The sequence below is a fragment of the Melanaphis sacchari genome, unplaced genomic scaffold, assembly GCF_002803265.2.
Source record: "Melanaphis sacchari strain LSU unplaced genomic scaffold, SCAv2.0 Contig7_pilon_pilon, whole genome shotgun sequence".
Taxonomy (NCBI): Eukaryota; Metazoa; Arthropoda; class Insecta; order Hemiptera; family Aphididae; genus Melanaphis; species Melanaphis sacchari.
Genome location: NW_020271560.1, coordinates 5,963,764 through 5,987,772, shown reverse-complemented (window position 1 = coordinate 5,987,772; position 24,009 = coordinate 5,963,764). Strand labels below are relative to the sequence as shown.

Here is a 24,009-nt window from a genome sequence, read left to right as displayed (position 1 = left end):
TAGGACTAAGAATTAGTTGTGAATTTAGAATTACAACACAGCTTTAATAATGATAATAATTTTTCAAAGTATATGAGATATAAATAGCTGATATATTATTAAATTATGAACAATAAGAAATTAGTCTATAATTCAGTGATATTCTTAACTTAAAAATACTTTTAAAAAATGTGATGAACTATAAATAGAATTTCGATTTTTTACGTTACCTATTTACAAATAATTTTCTTTAATATGCATAAGTTATATGTTGGTTGATTTAAATAATAAAATTGAATAATAGAAATTATAACAGTGGCTTTCAGGTTAAATATTGCTCATATATATTATATTTACCGCAAAAAGAAAGAAGTACTTTTTTCCTATATAATAACCAAGAGTAACATACTAATATTTATTTGTCGCTATACTTTTAACAGGCACTATTTTACGGAAATCCACTTGAGATTTGAAGTAAAATATGGATTCTAGAACGTGTTTAGAAAACATTGGTAGTTCTTCAAAAATATGTTAATCAGATTGGACTTGACAAGGTATAAAATTAATACATATGAGAGATATTTTTTTTTAAAATATAGTACATATCTAAACTATAAAACTGTAACACTTTGACTATAAATCGTAGCTTACTACAATTATTAATAGGTATGCGTATATTTATTATTCACAGACCGTAAGTAGTAAGTCAGACAAATGATAGTCATGACATATATAATTTCCTTAGAGAAGGTTTATATCATTAATAAATGCATTATATTATAAAGTATACAGAATATACCTATAGGCTGATTATATATAAATATATATTATTTCTGAATAAAAAATGTATTTTCACTAATTGACGTATCACAAGATATAATAATATTATGGTTGTGTACTACTTATTAAATTGATTATCAAATATTTTTAACATTAGATAAGATACAGACGTGAATGACAGTTTTGTGAATACAATTCCAGTTGTAAATTATATGATTTTCTAGAAAAAATAAATAAATTAATAATTGAGAACAAAACTATAATAACCTAAATATTAGATTCATTCATGCGAGTTTGATTAAATATTTTCCTTTTAATGCAGAAGAGTACTTTTCAGTTACAATGGTACCTAATGCTATTATATATGAGAATAGAAAATATCCTAAGTAATTTAAAAAGGCAACTTTTTATAATTTACTTTTGGTCGCATACATTTTCGACTAAAAATAATTAAAAAAACCTTGTTTTAGCACAAGTACCTATGCAAAAAAATAAAATAAAATATAGCCCATCCATAGATACAGAAATAAAATTTTAAAATTGGATAAAAAAAGTTTTTAATTGTGGGGCTCTTAACTGTACATCCATATAGGTAAAGGTCGGGAAGGTTCATAAGTACGAAAATTTATTTGTGTAGTTAAAATTTACGACAGTTGAGTTTTTGCCAGAATTATATGCGACCATCATAGATGAAAAAGTATTATATGAAAATATATACATATATTTCATATAATTTAACCTTTTATCAAAAGTGGCCATTTAGTTTGGCAATTTTAATATTAAATATTATATTAATTTATATTAACTTAAATTAAAAAAAAAAAAAAAAGGATAAGTGGTTAGAAAATATTACAGTAAACAAACAGTTAAAAGACATTTGTTATGATTTTTGATAAAGGAACAATAATTTAACTAACTTACATGAAAAAAATGTAAATTATCAAAATTTTCAAGTGTTTTGAAAATATAACCTATAGTTTTGATAAATATATGACGTATGTCTAAAAAATGCTAATTAAGATTGTAGGTGAAAATTTCAAGTATCTATAACTATACATTTTTAATAAATTAAACAAAATACCAAAATAAATTTTTTTTGAAAGCTTATTGTTATAAGTGAGGTAGTGACACTTCATGGGATCATTAGATGGTTGGTCGTCTTTTATTAGCCAGCCTTTATATTTATTTGCACCTTTGTCTACGAACGGATGAAAAATATTTTAATTTTTTATCGTTTAGTTAAAATTTAATAGACCTATAATAGTGACCACTCGACACTTAATGTAAAATAGAGCGGAACACACCTACCTTTTTTATTTTTTTTCATAAATGTGTATTATAATTATATTACTTAAACACACGAATTTAGTATTATACTTAAGTTCTTGCGTAGTTAAAAAAGTGATTTTTTTATTAGATATACAATTTCCTACGGTGAATATTTTAGTCTTAAGGGTTAAAAACTGATAAAATAATTTAAAAATGTATTTTCTTAATGGAAATTCAATCTTTGTCTGTCACTAGATAATCACTGTAAATATGGAGTATATTCAAGATTCGAATATTCGTATAGATTTATTTTGAAATTCCAAAAATGTGATATTTTAAGACAATTCATTTATGCCAAATTTACCATCCGTATACATGTTTTATCACCTAACTTGAAAAACCAAAGAAAGAGAAAGAGTGATTATTCAGATTAATATGTATGTGTGTTTTTTTCTACTATATTTTATATTTTCACATTGGAAATTGATTTAATTTAAATAACTTAATTTTATTTTTAATATTTAATAAGTATTATTTAAAAAAAAATGGTACATAATGTAATAATAAATATTTATTTATTTTTAATTTAATCAAAAATAATTTCTCATAAGCTTTTAAGTACCATTGAATACATTCTTGCGTAAATAATTGATATTAGGTAATAATGTAGAAAAATGTATCTATACAAATACCAATAAATGTAACGTATTATTTATTAGAAAATCGTAAAATAAATTGAATTCTATATGAAAATTATGATATTGATAGAAAGTCAATAAATTATATACTAGAATATATTTTAAGTATTATAGCATAATCATTGACTCAAATAAATAATAACAGGTACCGCGTCCAAAAAGTTTTCACTTCATAGTCGATTTGAATTACATACTGACTTCTTTTATAAAAAATGTGAGATTCTACAAAGGGTTTATAATCTAAAAATATTTTTTATGCATAAAATATATAATATTACTAGTCGAACCATCATAGCTTTGCCTATGATTGGTTGTTTATTTTTTCCTTTGGACGTGGGATGATGATAAATTTGTATAATCATTTTTTATTCAAATTTTATTGTTTAATGTGATCGGCAAGTAGATATAAAAACAGTTAATGAAAACGTATTGGGATGTTTCTTATAGTATTTATGATAAATATATATTTTATTAAAAATAAATACAGCTACGAAAAAACTTATTAATTAATCTGTTGTTGATAAAGAATTTGAAAAAAAAACCTGAGTATATAGAGTTTTTTGTTCTAACTCCTAATGAAATCAAAATCATTAGATGATTCGGTTCCCCGGTTCGAGAAAATCTCACATATAATTTTGTCCATGTATAAAATACTCTGAAAAAGAATTTACGCCAGCATACCTAAATGTTTGAATTTTAATTTTGTTAATCGTAATTACAAAAGAAACATTAACAAGGAATTAAAGTTGTTTTAATGAAAACGGAAAGTCATTGGGAATTATGGAAATTCTTGAATAAATGTAATTTTTCCTTTTTCTGACCCAGTCAGAATAATAGATCAATTGTAGGAGTGTTTGGAATAATTTTACAAAAAAAAATTGGAAAAATGTTAAAGAGTGTCGTCACAAAATGAGAACATAAAAATACAATCCTCCCTCTTCCAACCTCTTCAGACAAAAAAAATTAAATATCAAGTAATGTGGTGACACTTAAGAGGATATTTAGAACAAATCTGTAAAAAAAAAAAAAAAAAAAATGGAAAAGGATAAATAGTGTTGTCACAAAATGGGAACATAAAAAAAGTCTGTTTTTCGCAGAGGCCCCAAAAATTAACTTTGTTTTTTAATTTTTCAACAATAAGATTAAACGTGAGAGGAATACTTAAAGATTTAATCTTATTTAAACATAATTGCATTAATCTATCTTTATATTATCATTATTATTATATATACTACATAATATAATGCTGTAAGCCATTTTTTTGTGTAAAGCAAACTCGATAACTATGAGTTCAATTTTGATTGCATTTTTTTTAATGGGTTCCTTATGATCACACGAATGTCATAGGCATATATTTAGTCCGATAAAGTAAGTAAATAATTAGTTATTTTAACGTGTAAATTGTTTATCTATATACAATGCAAAAAATAAATAAAAAATAAAATAAAATACATACCATTGGCATAGAAATCAATACACATACTTATATTATCCACATTTATTTTTTAATTTTCCAAGAACTTCATGCTTATTTTTTATAGATAAAAGTGGTACTAAAATCTTGAGCACACTGTCAGATATAACAGTAAAAAATTTCAGCCAAATCGGTTCAGTAGTTTTCTCGGTTAGCGCGGTCATAGAAAACCCCTTATAATTTTATATAGTAAAATAAAATAATATATTATACAGATATAGAATATAGATTATTATTGGAACACAATACAACATGGCGCTCTGTATATGCAATATAGCTACATCCATATAACCAATATTATTTTGTAAAATAATTTTATACTTAATGATAAGAATATGAGTATATAGTATAATAATATTATAATATATTTTATTATTTTATATTCATTTAAATCGTTCTTGTATAACAATTTGCTTCCATCCTTATGAAAATTCTGAATAATATTAATTTAATTAAAGATAACGATACAATCTTTGACAATGGAGTAGCTGAACTACAGAATATAATATATATAATGGAGTTTCGATTATCTCATTTATTTATATAGTTCATTTTAATATAATTATGTTATTCAATAGCAGCTAGTTTATATAAATTATAATTCAGTTTCATTAAGTAGTGGTTTTGAAATAAATATTATACATTTTTGTAGTTAGAATTTATGAAAGTTTATCTCCAGCAAATAATGATTACCAGCTTAAAGGGATTCTTTCTTGGATATTGCTGGTGCTTCATATAATTATTAACCTGTTGCTAATTATTTAGGTTTAGTTTCATTAGCAGAATATAGATGCTACTTTTGGGAATACATTTTTAAAAGGTCTTTTAGCAGGCAATGTTGATTCTTCAACCTTATTTTCTCTAATTAACTTTAAAGTTCCTAAATGATTTTCTAGTTCTACCTCTGCGTTCCAAATACCCTTCAAAACTACCAATTAAAATAAAAAAATTGATATCTCATATGAATACGAATCCCACCTTTAAATTTAAACTATTTTTATATTGTTAATTTGTATTATAAAATTATATTTTTGTCATCCTAGTATGTTTTTTACAACAATATTAAAAATTATTAAAAGATCTCAAGCCATATATTTTATAATAAATAAATAAATATGAATTTAAATAATATATGAGAAAAAATATTATTTTTGATTTACAATTTTAATAGTCAATATATATTACAATATAAAATTATCTGTAATTTTTGTGTTCATTATAATAGTTAAGGTATAGAATAAACTTTGATCAATGAGTCATATAAAAAAGTCTGTTGAAATATTCAAAATTATTTCCCAGATAATTATTTATATGATAGAGATTATTATAATGATCTAACGATATATCATAATAAAGTTACAAACAAAAATATTTTACAATTTATAAAACATCACATTGTTTGAGTGATAAGTTTCTTAATACATTATATAAATACATATATACCTATTATGTTGATATTGATGTATCAGTTCAAAGTGACAAACAAAATCTGCAACCAATTGATCATGATTATCATGATTTAAATCTGCATCAGAAATAACCACAATCCATTGTTGAATAAAATTATTATAATGAAACATCTATCAATAGATATGGTAATAGCAATAACGAACTACTACAAAAACTACGAAACAAACTTAAAATTGGTTAAAATTTCACTATAAAAGCTTGATGGTTAAAAAGTTAAATAAATCAATTAATTTGGGCGTAAAGGTCAAGCTTATCGAGAGTTGTATTAAAAAATAAAAATAAATGTTTCTCCGCTTGGACGTGCCCCAAACATGCTACTGAGTTCTGTAACGTTTATTATAACTTTGTATTGTCACCGTCATTTTAAATATTATTCCCGGAGGCCCGAGTGAGCTTAACTTGATCCACGTAAATAGACGAACTTCCAAAAAAGAACTATTGAAATGGTAAAGTTATGTATACATATAATATATATTAACACACCAACCGTAAGGCCTTCGTAGCTTCTTGAAATTGGTGTGTCACTCATTATCATAAATATCCGTATCCAAATATTAAGATTTGAAAACTTTTCAACTTTGTCATTAAGATATTACTATAAATGTTCAAAAGTCTAAATCAGACTGCTTATTCTTACCACTATTTATATTGTTTTTGTAATCTTTATCTGCTGATTTAAAATTTGAATTCAATTTTAAACACGACTGTAACAATAGGTTTATACTTTAGTTTGATCATAAACATTCATACCATTATATGCTGCATTAATATTTTAGTCCCTCTGGAATATTCAACCATGATAATAATATACAATTAATATTTAAAATAATAATAATAATAATATAAAACTTTCAAAACTATATTAATTTTTATTAGAGTACGACTGTTTTGTATTTTTGATTTACGAAATTGTTCAATATTTAGCGATATACTAGCAATTAAATTGTTTAAATTTTCAAGGACAAGATCAAAGCTAAATTTTAACTATTTTTATATTTATACACATTTGTTATTAAAGGTAATTTATATATTTCTAATAAAAACAGACATTATTAATTTTCAAAATTGTTTATGTCTTTCAGTTAACAATATATTTCTAAGAAAATGTATTTAAATTTTTTTTTTATAGATTTAAGGCAACTTTAAAATTATAATCAGTTAATTCATTTTTTTCTTTTAAATTACTAACATTTTCAAATGTAATCCTTTTGATTTTATTTCCAATAATATTATATTTTTTAAAAAGTCAGTTTTGAGATTTTGTTTATTTTATATAAATATATAAAAAAATTTCATAGTATTGAGGCAAGTTTTAGAAAGTTATATTTTAGAATGTTGAGTTTTAGAATTTCAATTTTTAGAAATATTTTTATTTTTTTTTATTGTTTACTTGTATATAAAATGTATAAAATATTTTAAATAATTTTTTTATAGTGAAAAATAAATATAATAATTGTTAATATTTTAGATTATTAGCAACAGCACTCATAAATTCATTTAAATCATAGTTAGAATCATCAACTATTCGTTTACATATTTGCAATAAGTTATTATTCCGTGTTTCATTGTACCTTTTTCTCTTGAATACTTTATTTGAAATTAAGGATTCAATTGTTGCTTCAGTTTCATGTTGTTCTTTTTGAATTTTGGAGATAAATGAATGGGTGTGTTGATAATAAACGATGTATTTTATTATTCCAACCTTTTGCTGAATTGGATGTTCTTGATATTTCGTTGATAGTTCGACAATGTACTGACCAAATTTCAATTGGAAAACATAGTTCGTAATGCGTTAGTTCTTCTTTTCTAAACCTCATTCTAATTTTTCCAACCACGTAGTTTTCTTCAAAATATGTTACTAGATCAATTTCATCGTCCTCAAATACAGATTTCAAAATGTTCCACGCTTCCTTTACTTTCTCAGGATGTAAAAATGCTAAACTTGCAATTTTACGGGCTCAAAAATTGAACTCGAGCACATTTTGGTACTTTGTAACTGGTTTGAATCTTACGATATATCGATTGTTGTAAATAAAAAAAACATGTCGAATGAATTTCAAACGGAAATACGTTATTGATTGCATTAATCACTGCCAGTTTGAAATCGGTTATTATTTCCAAATTATTATTTTCTTTAAAAAAGCTTTCATTCTCTTCAGCAAATTTATTTAAATTAGAAAATAAAATATTATACATATAAATTTTCATCTTTCCCAGTCATTAATGCAAATACTAATGGAAATACCATTTCGTTTCCATCTCGCGAAATTGAACAGTGCACGACATAAAATTGTTTAAAAGCTTAGGACATGATTTAAAAGTTCCGTCTAAAATCCAAAATTGTGAATTCTTTAAATAATTACAATTTTCAATTGTTGTGAAAATCATGATATAATCATAATTTCGTTTAACAGTTTTATTTAAAAACAATTTTCCACTCAAAGTATCAACAGATAAATCATAAAGATCAAAAATGTGGTTTGTTTCTTTGATGATTGTTTTTTTTTGCCTTTTTACAACTGATTTAGCTGAGCATTTTGAAATTTTAGAAGCTATAATATTTTGAATTTTTCAATTGTGAAATTGAATCTTGATATATAGAACTTGGTGTATCGTTAGTCTCAGCTGCCTTTCTTTTTATAACATTTTTAATTTTTTTACATTCAATTATCTGCGGAATTGGGCCATGACAGTGATCGGAAATACTAAATAGCTTATCTTTATCATCGAATATGTGTGTGTTAGCGTTATTAGCAATCATAGTAGTTTATAACTTAGCTGCACAGTCACGGAATCTCCAATAATAAACTATTTTTTCATAAATTTTACGATCATAAATTTTATTAAAAACGTATAAAAACTCGTTTACTTCTAACATATCATGTATTTGATGAGTCGATTTCATCAACGTCAATGTAATATTAAAAACTGTATTTTGTATTTCGGCCAATTATTTATAATAATTTTATGTATTACTACGTAGATATTTGGTACTATGTACGTCATTGAAATAAGGTGAACTACTTTTTAATATTTCTCGTATATTATCAGATGTAAAATAATCACATATTATATCAATATAGAACTCTATCGTAATTCTACGATAATAATTGGCAATACTCGTATTAATGAAAAAAAAAAAACTTAAAAACGATTATTGAGTAACAAAGAATTATATTTATAAATATTATGTATAATGATATTTTCCGAATTCCCGAATAAACAAACTCTTTACAGATTTGGAAGTGTATCATAATTTCTACATTCTGTATCGTAAATCCTATTACAAAAGAAGACAGTATTTTATTTAAAAACTCTGTGTTTTAATATTTTTCCTTCCCGATCAAAAATATTTAAATTCTAAAACACTATTCAACATTTTTCAAAGACACAAATTTTCTAAAAGTTTCATATTCTAAAATTTAGATTTTCTAAATCTATTCATTCTAAAACTTGACTTTCGAAAACATGCACCCAAATAAAATTCCATAGAATACTTTTTAGAAACGTAATATATTTTTTGCTGATTAAATGCTTACTATCTCCCATTATTATATGTTATTTTATTTTATCATGTTTTGTATTAAATAACAAAAATAATACAAGAAGTGTCATTTAACAAAGTTTCAAAAAAAAATTAAATGACGCTATTACTGTTATTTAAAAAGTTTGCAAACAAAAGAAAAATAACAATAATAACGAAAGGATGAAATTTAATACCATTTAATTTTCATCTTCGATATGAATCAAATATATCAATTCATAATATGATATTTGTTATATTTTGTTATGTGTCATTTATTAAATGAAAGACTACTTTCAATCTATAATATACAATTTAAACACATACTCATCCATTCGACTTTTTTTTTTTTCAAAAAGAGTTGTCTTACTATATAATTATTTGTAAATGTAGTAACATGCATTATAAATTATGTTTTACATTTTAAATTTTATTTGAAATATATACTTAATTATTTTTTTCACCTTCTTATTGAATTTGAAAAAAAAAAAATATTACTCTTGCCGTAATTAATGATTATGTTTATACACTATACACACTATAAATTATATGGTGTTATTATTTATTTTTAATAATATTGTAGTGTATTATAACTTAGACGAATTCAACCAATCGTTGACTAAAGTATTTATTTTAAAATATGTAAGGTTGTTTTAGTTTAAAAATAATTTTATCATCTTGTATTTATTCACATATTGTAGAAATATTTTTTTATTAGTTTTACATCGTAACTGTTATCGTTTTGGATTCAATGATTAGGTACAAATATCAAAAATAAAATCAGTAACTGAAGTAATATTTCAGTGTATAACACTTCATATTATTATATTGTATTCTTTGCGTTTAAATTCATCCATATATTTTTAGAGTCAGAGTGGAAAGATTATGATAGTTTTACTATAATGAGTTATTATTAAATATTTATTTATTAATTTTTTTTTTCGAGCATCTGTTATTGCTTTGATCAAAATTTATTCTAAAAAGCTTTAATATCGAGTATGGCTTCTAGCAGACAATTTTGTGTTTTAGTTATTTTGTATGGTTAAAAATAGCAAGTAATTCAAAAAGTTGAAAAAAACCATGAGTAGCTGATAGTTTTATTTTTTTGATCTATAAAGAAAAAACCACAGTGACTTAAAATTGTTAAAATATTGGATAGGTATATAAAACATCATTTTCAAGAAATTATTCAATATTTTTACCTTTTTTCGTAGTTTTCATTGATTTAATTTTGATAAATACAATTTTAGTTATTTTAGTTATTTAAAACTATGTTAACCAAATTGACATAATTTTTTGTTGACTTTCATTAAAAATTTTCATTAGATAAGTTTAGTTATTTTATTGTCATAAAAAATAATTATCAAAGAATGAAAGTTTTATGATTTATTTTTTTTTATGCACAATACTAACATTAAAAATAAAAATTGTAATTCATTTAAAGCTATTTATACCATAAAAGACTTAACCGTATTTCCACCATTTTACGTTACGTCCAGTATTAATGTGTAAATTATAATACACAATACACTATGCAAAAATTAGTTCAACCTATAAACAATTGATAATATAAAAATAATTTAATGTTAAATATCATCTGATCTGTAATAAATTTTGATTCATCTGTCCTTTTCGCACTAAATCACTCTATACTTCGATTACAATAATTTATAAAGTTGCATATTATCATGATGTGTTACACTTAAAGTCTACTATCCAGCAATAACGAGTTCCCTTGTTTTTGAAATACATTAGTCAATGTGTTAGAATAAAAATAAAATATTTAATAGTATATTACGTACATAATTTTAAATACCTACAATCTACATATATTATTGTTTCTAAAAAACACTTTGTACACAGTGTTCGTTTATAAATTAATTTGTTTAAAATAATTAGTTTTTAACACCACTATTGTTTATGTTTTTAAATTTAATGTATGTATTTGTGTAAAAATCTCCTTTGTTCTCTTTTTAAAATTCTGATACGTATACCTATGATGTATTTTTAATTACCATCCACATTTGCTACATGCATGAATACGTTAGTTTTAATAAGATTTTTTCATGTTTTTAAAAATTTAGTATAATTTTTGCTATTTTTTTAATAACAAGTAATCTTAACCATACAATTTTAACCAGAAATAATGATTTATTTTATATTTGATTAGTTTCTCTAGTTTTATTTGAGAACACATTTTGAAAATAATAAATTGTGTATTATTATTCGAGTGTTTATTTTCGTATTATTTAGTTTGTCATTTTATAGTAATTAATGTAATAATTAGTATACAATTACATTTTTTTTTTATGTTATAACTTTATTATAACATAAAAAAAAACCCTTTGATTAAAAATTAATTTTTATTTAAATTCCCATGTCAATTATTAAATCATAACGATTTGTCTAAATATTTTATTTATTTATTTATTATTTTATTATATATATTAATTGCATGATTTTTTTTTTTTTTATATATAAACGAATCTTAATCAACATGTTTTCTATGACAATAATCTAGAATAACGTTGGCCTTTTTGTATACTTTTGTATAAATAATCAAATAAAATTTAAGGTGCCATTGTGAATTAACTTAATTGTTACTCAAGATTTTGTTACTTTACTTAGAATATCTTTGAACCCGATGGCCCGCTCCAAAATCTAAATCTTCTTTATTAATATTGTACCAAAGTTTTGCACAAACCTCCATAAAATATATACTTACAAATTCTTGATATGGACTGTTCCGGAAGCACACGCGCTTTATATATTAATACACCTTCGTACATCTTGCAGCTGCTATCTGTGTATGTATACAAATTAGACCGGTCGTACTGAACTCATACATTATATTGTTATTTATTTATAATATCAGCTGTGGCTTGGGTCTCAAATGGCTCAGTGACTATTTTGTAGCAGTTTTCATAACTTATGACAGTAATTAAGAGCTAAATAAATTTATATTTTCTTCTTTTTTTTTCGAAAAACAATCAGTTTATTTTAAGGTGACGTAAGGTTTCACTTAAAATAAAACTGTTTTTAAGTATTACGTTCCGTTTTCCAATAAAATTTCTATGAAATGGTTTTTATTATAAATAATATTTAATTCGTTTATAGACTTTTTTGATATAACTATATATATATATATATATATTGTTTAAGCATGGAGATGATGATCAAAGGAAATCAAATTAAAATTATGCGTGCCTATAAAGTTCAAATTTTTATAAGTAACTTTACTTATTTACTTTATAATTAATTACAATTTAAAACTTTATACTTTTAGCTTACTGCGCACTATTAATCCCAAACCGAATATTTATTTCTCAGATTTCTAAGAAATTATTATATCCTAAGAAATAAAGTGTTGATTAAAACTTAAGAGTCTGTGTCAATTATTTGTTGATGTGGAATAAGTAGAATATAAATAAATTTTTTGTTTTATATTTTTTTTAATATTATCAAATTATACCTTTTGTTGTTTTCTGAACGTTTTATTATATTTAAAATGTACTATGTTAGCCTACCTGTACATTCATAGGATAAACTATTCAGAATACTTTATATAAAAACAATTAAATATAATTTAACGAATGGAACTTCGCTTTTAATTCCAAAATCATGATATCGCAATTGTCAAGAGTATGTAGTATTTAACTTCACGCGTTATCTGATCATCGAACAGTTAACTTATTACACAATACACAATATTAAATATGTTATATCCAATTAAATAAGCACCTTTGGATATTATTTTGTATGGCCATTGGTATAGACTATACACATTCATTAATACAACTGAAGATTGTTTAAATGGTTTTGAGATTGGAATAATTAATTTAATTGGGAAATTGACCCTTATATTATGTATAGTATGTGCATTTGCACTCGGTTTTAGTATATACAATTTTATTGAACACGTTTTGTGGCTTAATTCGTCTAAAATTGTAAGATTAATGACTTAATTGTAGACTCAGGTTATATAAAACAGCCTTAGCCTCAGACGAAATGTAATGGGACTATACTCGTAGGTATATAAATTATAAATATGGTTTTTTTATCACATCTGCAGATTTTTATACGATTTACAGTTTAAAAAAAAAAAATCCTTGATATTCAACTTAAAGGGTGATTTATTACATACAATTAGATCTGGTTATTATTTTTTGGATAGTCAACTTTAAAAAGTATATATTATTTTTCAAGTTATTAATAAAAATAAAATAATAAGAAAAAATGAAAATTTTTACCCAAAATAAGTTTTTGACAAAACTGTTATTCTTATTATGTTGTAACTTAAAAACGAATAACCATAGATACTTGATATTCTTATCTAATTAATATAAATAATATAATAAATTCACGAATACAAATTAACTCAACCTACAGTGTTCTACTTTAATAGAAGTATAAATATATCATAAGATAAACTTTAAAATATAGACTGCTTGACAGTCTATCTTTGATCAGAATCGTTTTTCGTATGCAATGGTTTATTATTAAATTAAAATTTAACACATATATTATATATAGTGATTACCTCAATACCGAGGTACAGTCAACATCTACCGCACAACATAGTGGGTAATTAAACAGAGAATCTAGAATTTTGTTAATACACAAAATATATGAATAGTTCGATATTCCACCATACCGTATAATTTCTATTTTGTTTTAATATCTTATATTATAAAGTAGTTTCACTTCCTGGTAAAGCCTTAATACTAATATGTAGGAAACTCTAAAATTGATTTATTATCTTCTTGTCATTTGGAAAACTTAAGGACAGGACTAGTTTTCGTGAACAGTAGTTAATATATAAACTATATATGCGTAATTTTGTTTCCGATCGACATTTGTCTTGTCTTCGTCATATAGATCAGTTAAAACAGCCTTATGGATTGATGTATTCAAATATTTTCCCCAACCTTACCTGTCATCTTTGTATCGACTTTTGAATAATATTATTGCTTATATTATTTTTATATTATTCAGGGTTATTCATTAGTCATACTTAAACTATATTATTATTTAATTATGATTTTTGGCTTTAAAATTTAATATTTACAGTAATACGGATCGTTTTAATTTGAAAAAAAAATATTTTGAATCATTACAAAAAATTATTTAAATATTTTCATATATTAATATTTTTAATATAGATATCTAAAAATATAGTCAGTAAGTTAGATACAAAAAAAAATTGAAGACACACAATTTGAATAAATGCACTACTTAAGGATAAAAAAGAGTAAACACGCTAGAAAAATATCACCCTGTATTTAGCACGTATCGAGTTTACGTCGATGGAAAAAATTGCGACCTGTAAAACCACTTGATAATTCATAATGATTAATCGTCCGTCAGTTTTTTTTGATTATAAAAGATGAAGGTTAAACATTTTTGTTCAAGTATGCATTGTTCCTTGTAGCTTTTATTTGAATTTATTGATATAAAATGTCTATTTCTATCCTCTTACAGACTTTCTTTCCTTTCATATATTTATTGTAAATTGTTGTTTTCTCACTTATTATTTTTCAATATTAATATAGGTAATTTGTAACATGTACAATGACATAATATTATAATAAACATGTGACTAAAATAAAAGATTAATCTACCAAATATTTATTTCACACGCTTATTGTTTTATAAAATTTAAAATTTGGTGGAATTCATTTGTTCTAACTTATTTATTAATTTGATAGTTATTTATATTTCTAAAAAAATATTTGTTAAAACAACTTTTATTCAGTATACTCGATTTATTTTCTACCCAACGAATATACGTATATTAAACATACTGAAACAATAAATAGTATAAACTAAATAAATATTTCTATATTTTTATAGATAATATTAATTTATAATTTATAAAATGTTGATATGATGTATTATTTTTATTAAGTATAGACCTAACCTAACATAACCTAAGTATAGAATTCTATAATTATTTTAAGTCTTGTTATAGAGAGATAAAAGAAAAATATAAGTTTATTTTTAATGACATTTGCAAAATATTAAAAACTTATTTATGAATAACTTATGAATACATTTTGATATAATTATTTAATCATGAAAAAAAATGTATTGTACCTAAATCTATTATAGTTCAACAAAATATTTCCTCAATTATATTTTAATAATTAACTAATACTATCAATATTAACATTGTTATTTTTTATTATATATAGAAATAATAAAAATAAATAATAATTAAATGAATAATAAAAAAATTGTAATACTTATTATCTACATATTTATTTATTTTTTATTACAGAAATGGATCTTTATTTAAAAAATCAAGAACGAACACTCAAATTTGGACAACATATTTAATTCTGAAAGCTTAGTGGATTGAAGTGAGAATTTTAAAAGATATTTTTAGATTTTAAATTAGTAGCTATAAAATATATTACTTACCTACATAGTTATATAATATAACATATTATTTGTATGTAATAAAACGTACGTTTTATAGTTTATATATTATCACCAAGGATCATAATTAAAAAATAAAATAACAATTTATAAACATTCAAATTCATGTACAAGTTGTGTTCCAAAAAAAAAAAAAAATATATCTATAATGGAGCACACAAATTTGCGCTATGAAAGTTACTTAAAAATCTTTACTTAATTAGTGTTGATATTTTAATTTGTTATATGTATAATATGTATATAGTATATTATACCACTGTAAAATGATTTACATTTCCAAATTATTAAATTATTTCTTTAAAAAAAAAAATACTCAAACCTCTATTAGATCATTACTATCCATTAAACATATATAAATAAAAATTACTTTTATATTATTATAATTGAAAAAAAAATGTATAATTAATATTATCTTCTAAAATAAATGATCATTCAGTAGTTTAAACAGTGTTAGTAACTAATTAATGATTATTTGATAAGGGGTTAGGAAATCCGTTTAAATTTTCAAGCGACAATATTTATTGATCTCTTATGATATGGTCTTATACAACTGTATTAGTCACAAACATTTAGTATCAATTATATGGCATATGATTTCTGTGCCTCTTTTGTTGAATAAATAAAATACTTGACCATGTATGCCATTCTAATTTTAGTTCCAATGCGCACAATTAAATTACAGTATTTTAAATAATAAAACTATTGCACTATACTTCACAGTAAGGCATTTACAACGCTTGAATTGTAAAAAATATAGTGCAATTTACATTTCAGAAAACATTATGACTAAAATGTCATTAAAATTAATTAGATGAGATACGCTAAATTATGTTTTTAATTTAATTTTAAAGAGGTACTATCACCCCTTTGACACCATACTTCGAGTACTGTCAATGAATTACAAAAGTTAGTTATTAGACGTAAGAAAAATATATTTTTTGGATTTAATGAAACATTTATATATTCGAAATCGAATTTAATTTATTTCAAATTATATACCATTATTGTTTCAAACAACTGAAAAAAAGAATTTTGTTTTAATTTTAACCAAGAACAGATCCTAAAGTTATATAATAAATAACATTAATGAATGACTTATAATTGAGACGTATACATATATTAATTGTCTGTTCCTTAGCATTCTCTTTCCAGTGTATTTATTTTGTATATTATGGCTGTTTTAACTCAACAAACAGATACAATTTAAAATTACGTATTTTGTCTGAAAACCATTATAAATCAACTCAATACGATAATAATATTATACGTGACTATTTTGCATAAATACAAGGTATTAATATCATAGACATAAAATTTATTATAACACTAAGATCCGTTTTACAAATTTATTTTAACATTTCTAACTTAAGGTAAACAAATATCATGATAAATTTCACTACATATTACATTATATTTCATATATTTTATAATGTAAACAAGTAAAGTTTGTGGTGTTTGCTATAATATATAATATGTTTGTTAATTCTACGTGATATATTTTTTTTTGATTTATTATTACACTTTTTTCAACCACAAAAATACTTTTGACTTATGAGTAATAAAATAATATCATATTTTAAAACACTTAAAAAAGGCAAATACTTTTTTGTTTATAATAAACTATTTTTTAATGATAATTAATTATTTTTAAATATTTATTTATTGGTAGGTCAGATAAAAGAATTTCTATGGATATACGAGTAATATATGGGTATTATGAATAATATATCTAAATTTTATGTAAAAAAAAAAAAAGTTAAATTGAAATGTAATCGAAAAAAATATATATCTATATTGGCGGAGCGTTGAATAGAAAACTATTGTAATGTTAACAAATGTCAAATGTTTTTTTAAAGTTTTTATTTAAATTTAAAAATCAAAAGTAAATGACTAAAAAAGGTTTAAATTTATCGTCTTATCATAATAATTTTATTAAACTTATTTGTTTATACGTAAATACTCATTTACTTTTAAATTCAGCTAATATTAATATTAATAGTATTGTAAATTTATAATCTGTAGTGATTTAATTATTAGTTTATTAATTCATGAAAACATTTGAAAAATGTCGATTTAAAAATTGTTTTCATTATACTTGTATTATTGGAAGAGAGAGTCATAATAATTATACCGGTTTAATATTGATTTCTGTTTTCTAGTTAAATTTTTAACAAAGGATTGTATAGCATATTATTGTAATTTTTTAACTGCCAGTTGTTTGTATCTATATAAAGGTTTTCGACTAATGGTATAACTTGCAGTCATTAACATAGAATAATTGATATCTTTTTTACAGTAACTATTCAATTTTTTATGATTATTTTAAGAAAAATTTATATTTTTGATATATAAAAATTTAATACCAACTATAAAAGTATATTTTAAATTATATAATAACATATATATATCAGTAGTGCACGACAATATATTGAGAGATACGTAAGTATTCAATAATGAACTAAATTTTTAGAAAATAATTTGATTTGCATTATATAACAATGTAAACGGGTATTATTATATGATGAAAATGAATTACGATGAATATAGTTTTACCGTTCATTAATAAATACAAATACTACCATTGAAAATATGCATGATTAATTTTTTTATTGACTTTTTTCTCCTTCTTTTTATTATTATTATTATTTGTTGAGTTTTGAAATTTGAACAGCAATAGTTTCATTCATCCTTATGTTCGACAATATTGGCCTGTCGCTATTATACACTTTGATTGATGAACTTATTATTTTGTGAAATTTTCGTTATCGAAGAATAACAATTTTTATTTTATTATTAGTGGTTTTCATAAAGCGACAATATTATTATTAGAAATTGTATTACGTTAATACAAAATATTAATATAATAATTTTTTATGATTTATATTCATGGCATATATTACCTATAAGAATATATTAGTATGCTTGCTTACTATCGTATTCATGGTTTTATATACACTAATTATACATAAGTTAAGCATGGAAAATAAATTTGTTATATTTTAATATTTATTAATTTAGTTAACGAAAAATGTTGTAGAGTATGATTTTTGATACAAAATTGTATCCTATTATAAATAAATTCATTACTTATCAAAACTTTTAAGAAACATGGTCAGGTTTTATTATAGTTGTGTGCGTGATAAGTACACAAGATGATTGTCAATTCAAAATATTATGACTTTGTATAATATGTATGTAGGTATCTTAAGTTTTGACTAAACTTTATTATTATTCAATTTTAACGTATTGTTAAAAAAAAATAACGTCTATTTCCGTTGAAGTATTATTAGATTTCGAAAGTAGCGTTGACAGTGTTGGTTATACAATAGATTTTTTTATTACATATACATACAATTGATTGGAAATATTCAATGCAGATGTCATATGTTTTCTTTTTAGCTTCTCAATCATGTTAAATGTACCGAGGAAAGATATATAGAAATTCTACATGAATTAGATAGGTACAGAATTTATACAAATCAATATTTTAAATATCATAAAATATTTTGCTAAATTATTTGTTTATTTATCAATTTTTTTTTTTAAGCTTAGAAATTTTAGACCACTTGCTCTGGGATTATATTATGTTTGTTGCTGTAGGATATGGTAAGGGAATCTTTAAGTTCATATTTCCGTATGTGGTTTATTGCTTCTTCACTAAAAATCTGGAGAGGTCACCTATCTAATAGCTAGCATCATCAAACGGTATTTGGCCGCACAATTTAGTGATTGGGGTCAAAAACCATCAAACCATGCCCATTAGTTTATTATAATTGTAATTTTATTCAAAAATTATTATTCTACTCTCATGATTTATAAAATATATTAATTGTATAAATTATGAAGTTGATTATACTTAAAAAGTCTTAAATTTATTAATAAAATAAATTTATATTTTACTTAGGTTATTAGATTGTTATGTGTATATAATTATCATAGCTTTTTTTATCGTGATTCGTGAATAACGAGCTAAATCCTATATCATCTTACCTTCGAACGAGCTTTGACTCTCTCCAAAATTAATTGGTAAACATTGATAGTTTTGAAGAGGTACAATTTCATAAGTTTGTTTTATGCTCTACGTTTGTTCCTTCTAAAACAGAATGTCTCGAAATTTCGCATACCACAGCGCAATTTTATTCAGATTTAGAAATCTATTTTGACTCAAGCACGTACGAGTATATCCCAGCGCTATTCAGTTTAAGTCAAATACATCAAATTTTAAAGTTATTTATTTCTTATTAATATTAAAAATATAAATTTATTTAATTTAATTGATGTTAATTATACATGCTAATAAAACATTTAATATTAATAACATAAAAACTATTAACTAACTAGTTAATTACATTTGTCTGTTATTTTTGTTACACTCTGTATATACGTACACGGCAATTCAAGATGTGTTCAATGTTCACTCCCATTTTTACTGTTGATAATGTGTTTAATAAAATTCGATTTTTGATATGTTTAACTTTACCTTTTTAAGTTATTATTTGAAAAATACAAAGTTTTTATCAAATCATATCACTTCTTAAAAGTTTGAAAAGTATAAATAATTGAAGTACTTGAGTATACGTAAAAATTCGAATAATTAAAATTTTAATTAACTCATAATTAGAGCATGGATTTCTATGCAATTGTTATTTTTTTCCTTTTCACTTTTTTGAATTATTTTTAGTTATCTTCACAAATCATAATAATTTGAATGTATTAGTGAAATATTTTTTGCACATAATTGCATATTTTTATAAAATTCGAAATTTATTACATATTAAAGTGAAAAATTTTCATTAAGTATTTAAGTAATTAATTATCATAAATTGTTTAATTTGTGAGTTTTAAATAAATAAAAAAAACGTTCTAACATATTTATTGCATATTTTCATGATGTTTACTAAATATTATATGGCATATTTTAATACTTTTTAGTTTATAAAAGTTCATATTTTACTCATAACTCAAGAAAAATGCAGGTGATCAATTTTGACGAAATCACCCTGTATGGTACTCCACCGTATAGACTTATGTTTTTTCGTAACGACCTGATGAACTCTATATCAAACAATAGCATTTTCAGTGTACACAATAGAAAAAAATGGCGCTGCTCCAAAAAATCTAAACACTCTAAACTAAATGATACACAAAAACACTATTCGTCTTCCGTGCAATGATAGTATTATTTTATACCGTTACAACTTTTCAGGGGTTCCATATTATGTTTGATCAGTAGGAGTAAAGAGTAAAACCTTTTACGAGACAGTAAAATTGTGTTCGATACATGTCGTACACACTCCTTCCATAATATTTTATAACATAATTTTCGGTGTAATAATATTTCGTTTATTATGGATAGTATAATGTATAAATTACTTAAACGCTGTGTTATAACGGAGTAGTCATTAAATTTAACGCATTACTTATAAATTATCATTCGAATATTGTTTTTCATTACTTTTTCTTATGAATAATAATACCTGAATAAAAAAAAAGTTACAACTAACGAAAAATCATTTTATAAGTTTAATTAGAAGGATGAGTATCTATTATATATATGTTAAGAAATATTATCAAAATATTATGTTAAAAATTATTATAAGCTATCTAAATATATGTATAATAATCTAAAATTACTAGAATTTAGAAGTCGTACTAAAAGCCCCCTAACGAGAGTACTATAATTTTTTCTAATATCTTCTTTCTTCTAATAATCTAAAAATTGTTATTGCGTCTATTAACACACTGTATATAATATATATTATATAAATTATTATGTATAATTGGAAACGCTGAGAAGTTAATAATCTTAGAACTAAAATTTGTTAACTTGTACGTATTGTAGTTTCCGTCCACGTGTGTACAATAATTTATAGTGTCGTATTTCATTTATTTGTGTCAGTCGGTACCTATATACCAAAATCATATCCCCCGTCGAAGTATGTATACGCACATGCGCATATTACGTACTTTTGTTATGTGTGATACGAGTACCTACACTCAATAGCTACGGATATTCGAACTTTTTTTATTTTAATTCCCGTACAGTGTATGCATGATTATTTTAAAATTATACGTTTCCGTAAAATGTACAACAAATTACGACAAAATGAAAATGATTTAAATAAATATAATCAATCGGGGTTCTTTTGTGTGTATACCTATAATATGCGTGAAAAATTGTTTTATTTATATTTTACTAATCACTTGATTCATATTAGCTGCTGTGTATTATTTTATTCAATTGTTTTAATCTCTTTTACTATTCTTCATTTTTATATTTTTATACTAAAATAAATTTTTGTTAAAGGGTCCATTTATGACTTAATATAGTTTTAATGTTTTTATATTAATAAATTGTGATGAATTTCAATTGGAAATTTTAAAATCCCGTTATACTTTCTTCAGATAAAGTAATTTAAAAAATACAATGCGTTTTTAAAATATGTACATTTAATATTTATGATAAATTAATAAAAATAATAATCATTAAACATCATAAAAATGTTAATCGAGAAATCGGCTGATATACATTAAAAATATCACTGTAATGCTTATATATACACATCACAGACAATTCGTTATAATAGTTATTAATAAATAATCAACATTTCATAAAATATTATAAAAATCCATAAAAATATAGTCATGTTTAAATATAAAATTAAACAATATTGTTATTAGTTAAAAAACTTAAATAAACAACTTATTTTCAGCGAAATAATATAATTATGTACATTTACAAATGCGTTGTGAAAATTATAAATTATACTTATACAATTTATATTGATACTTATAAATCAACTCAAATATGTGGTTTCAGAGTTAGAAAAAATCGTCACTTATGTCATAAAAATACATTTTTCAAAGCATATTAATTAAGTCTAAAAGAAAAACCTTTGAAATACAAAAAGTTATTAAATCTGTACGTAAATTTAACTCCAAAATCTAAGTATTTGAACGAGAGATTTAAAATCTGAATGAAATGATAAATCATTTAGTTCAAAAAACAACTCTGACATGTTCAGTGTGTGGTTGACATATTTACACAAAAAATACCAAGATGTTGTTTAATCTAGCGCTTGTTTGCGTATTATTCATAGTTTATTTTTGTTGTTATTTTCAAGATATTGCCAAATAAAACATTGAAAAATTCGATTATAACGTTGTTTATAATGTTCACATATAATATCATGTTCATTTTTAAATTTATAAAAAATAATTCTGTAAAACTTAACTTATTTTCATTTGTATTCATTGAAAATTAAGAACCTAATCCAAATTAAAATTACCGTGAAAAAGTTGGTAGGAATAAAAGATAAAAATCGATGGTATACAATTATTTTGCGTTGTTAATTGTAATAAATATAACAACACAGGAAAAAAAATAACGTTAATAAAAATTTAAATCAAGTTATGAAATTCCAATTTAGTGAAATACGACGAAATGCTGCAGTTCGACTAATTATAAAATCAAATTATCTCGTACGTAATCACCATATTGAGTTCAAAGTAATTTCTTTAAGCTCGTGTGAAAATCAAAAAATTCAAACAAGTATTGGAAGTGGTGGGTGATATCATAAAATAGGTCAATTCGTCAATTATTGTTCCCGTCCAGTTTGACAAGCAGTGTATGAAATTATATCGCGTTCGTTTTTAAAATACCTTTACGTATAATATGATGATATATATTATGGTATTATGGAACCGTTTCTAATTGATCTCGCAGTATGTATAAAGTTCAACCAGCTAATAATAAAGGGAGGATGATTTTTTTTTAATCAAATTCAAAAATTAATTTTAACTCATAAATTGTATTACCGATGGAAACTGCAAGCACAATAATTTTCAAATTTTTTCTCGGTTTTACACTCTATGTATGATTTTCTTATTTTATTATTTTTTTTTTTTAACTAAATTAAAAATAGTGCATATAATGTATTATTTTATTTGTACATTACGCTGTGTATTATCGGAGCTTAAATATATTAATTATTGTTATTTTTTTGGTAATATATTTTCGTGTTCAATTCGTTTTTTATTTGTCCAAAAATAATTATATAATAAACAATCTTGTAAAGTATTTAAATATTATTTCATACATATTTTATGTATTTTATATTATTTAAATTCAAACAGTTTTATATTTAAATAATTGATCCTTTTTGTCTACGAAGAAAAATAAATTAGAAAACTAGGAAACTTATAATTATTGTAGTTCTGTTATGCTTGGTATATTTTTTTTTTTTTTTTATTTAAAATAGTTTATTTATAATCTATTTAAACAAATGTAATAAGTAATAGTGGTGATATAAAAATAACATTAATCATTGAGTAAGAAGGCTCCCAGCAGTGCCACCTGACAAGAAATTAGGGTC

General features: G+C 22.9%; 1 protein-coding gene across 3 annotated transcripts in view; it reads left to right on the top strand.

Annotated features, from left to right (window-relative positions):
• The window catches only part of LOC112601823 (octopamine receptor-like), a 152,707-nt gene that overhangs the window by 37,924 nt on the left and 90,774 nt on the right, over positions 1-24,009 (top strand). For all 3 annotated transcript variants that reach the window (XM_025349618.1, XM_025349617.1, XM_025349616.1), the window contains exon 3: positions 15,474-15,555. The gene's annotated coding sequence lies outside the window, so the exon portion shown is untranslated. The remainder of the gene's footprint in view (positions 1-15,473; positions 15,556-24,009) is intronic.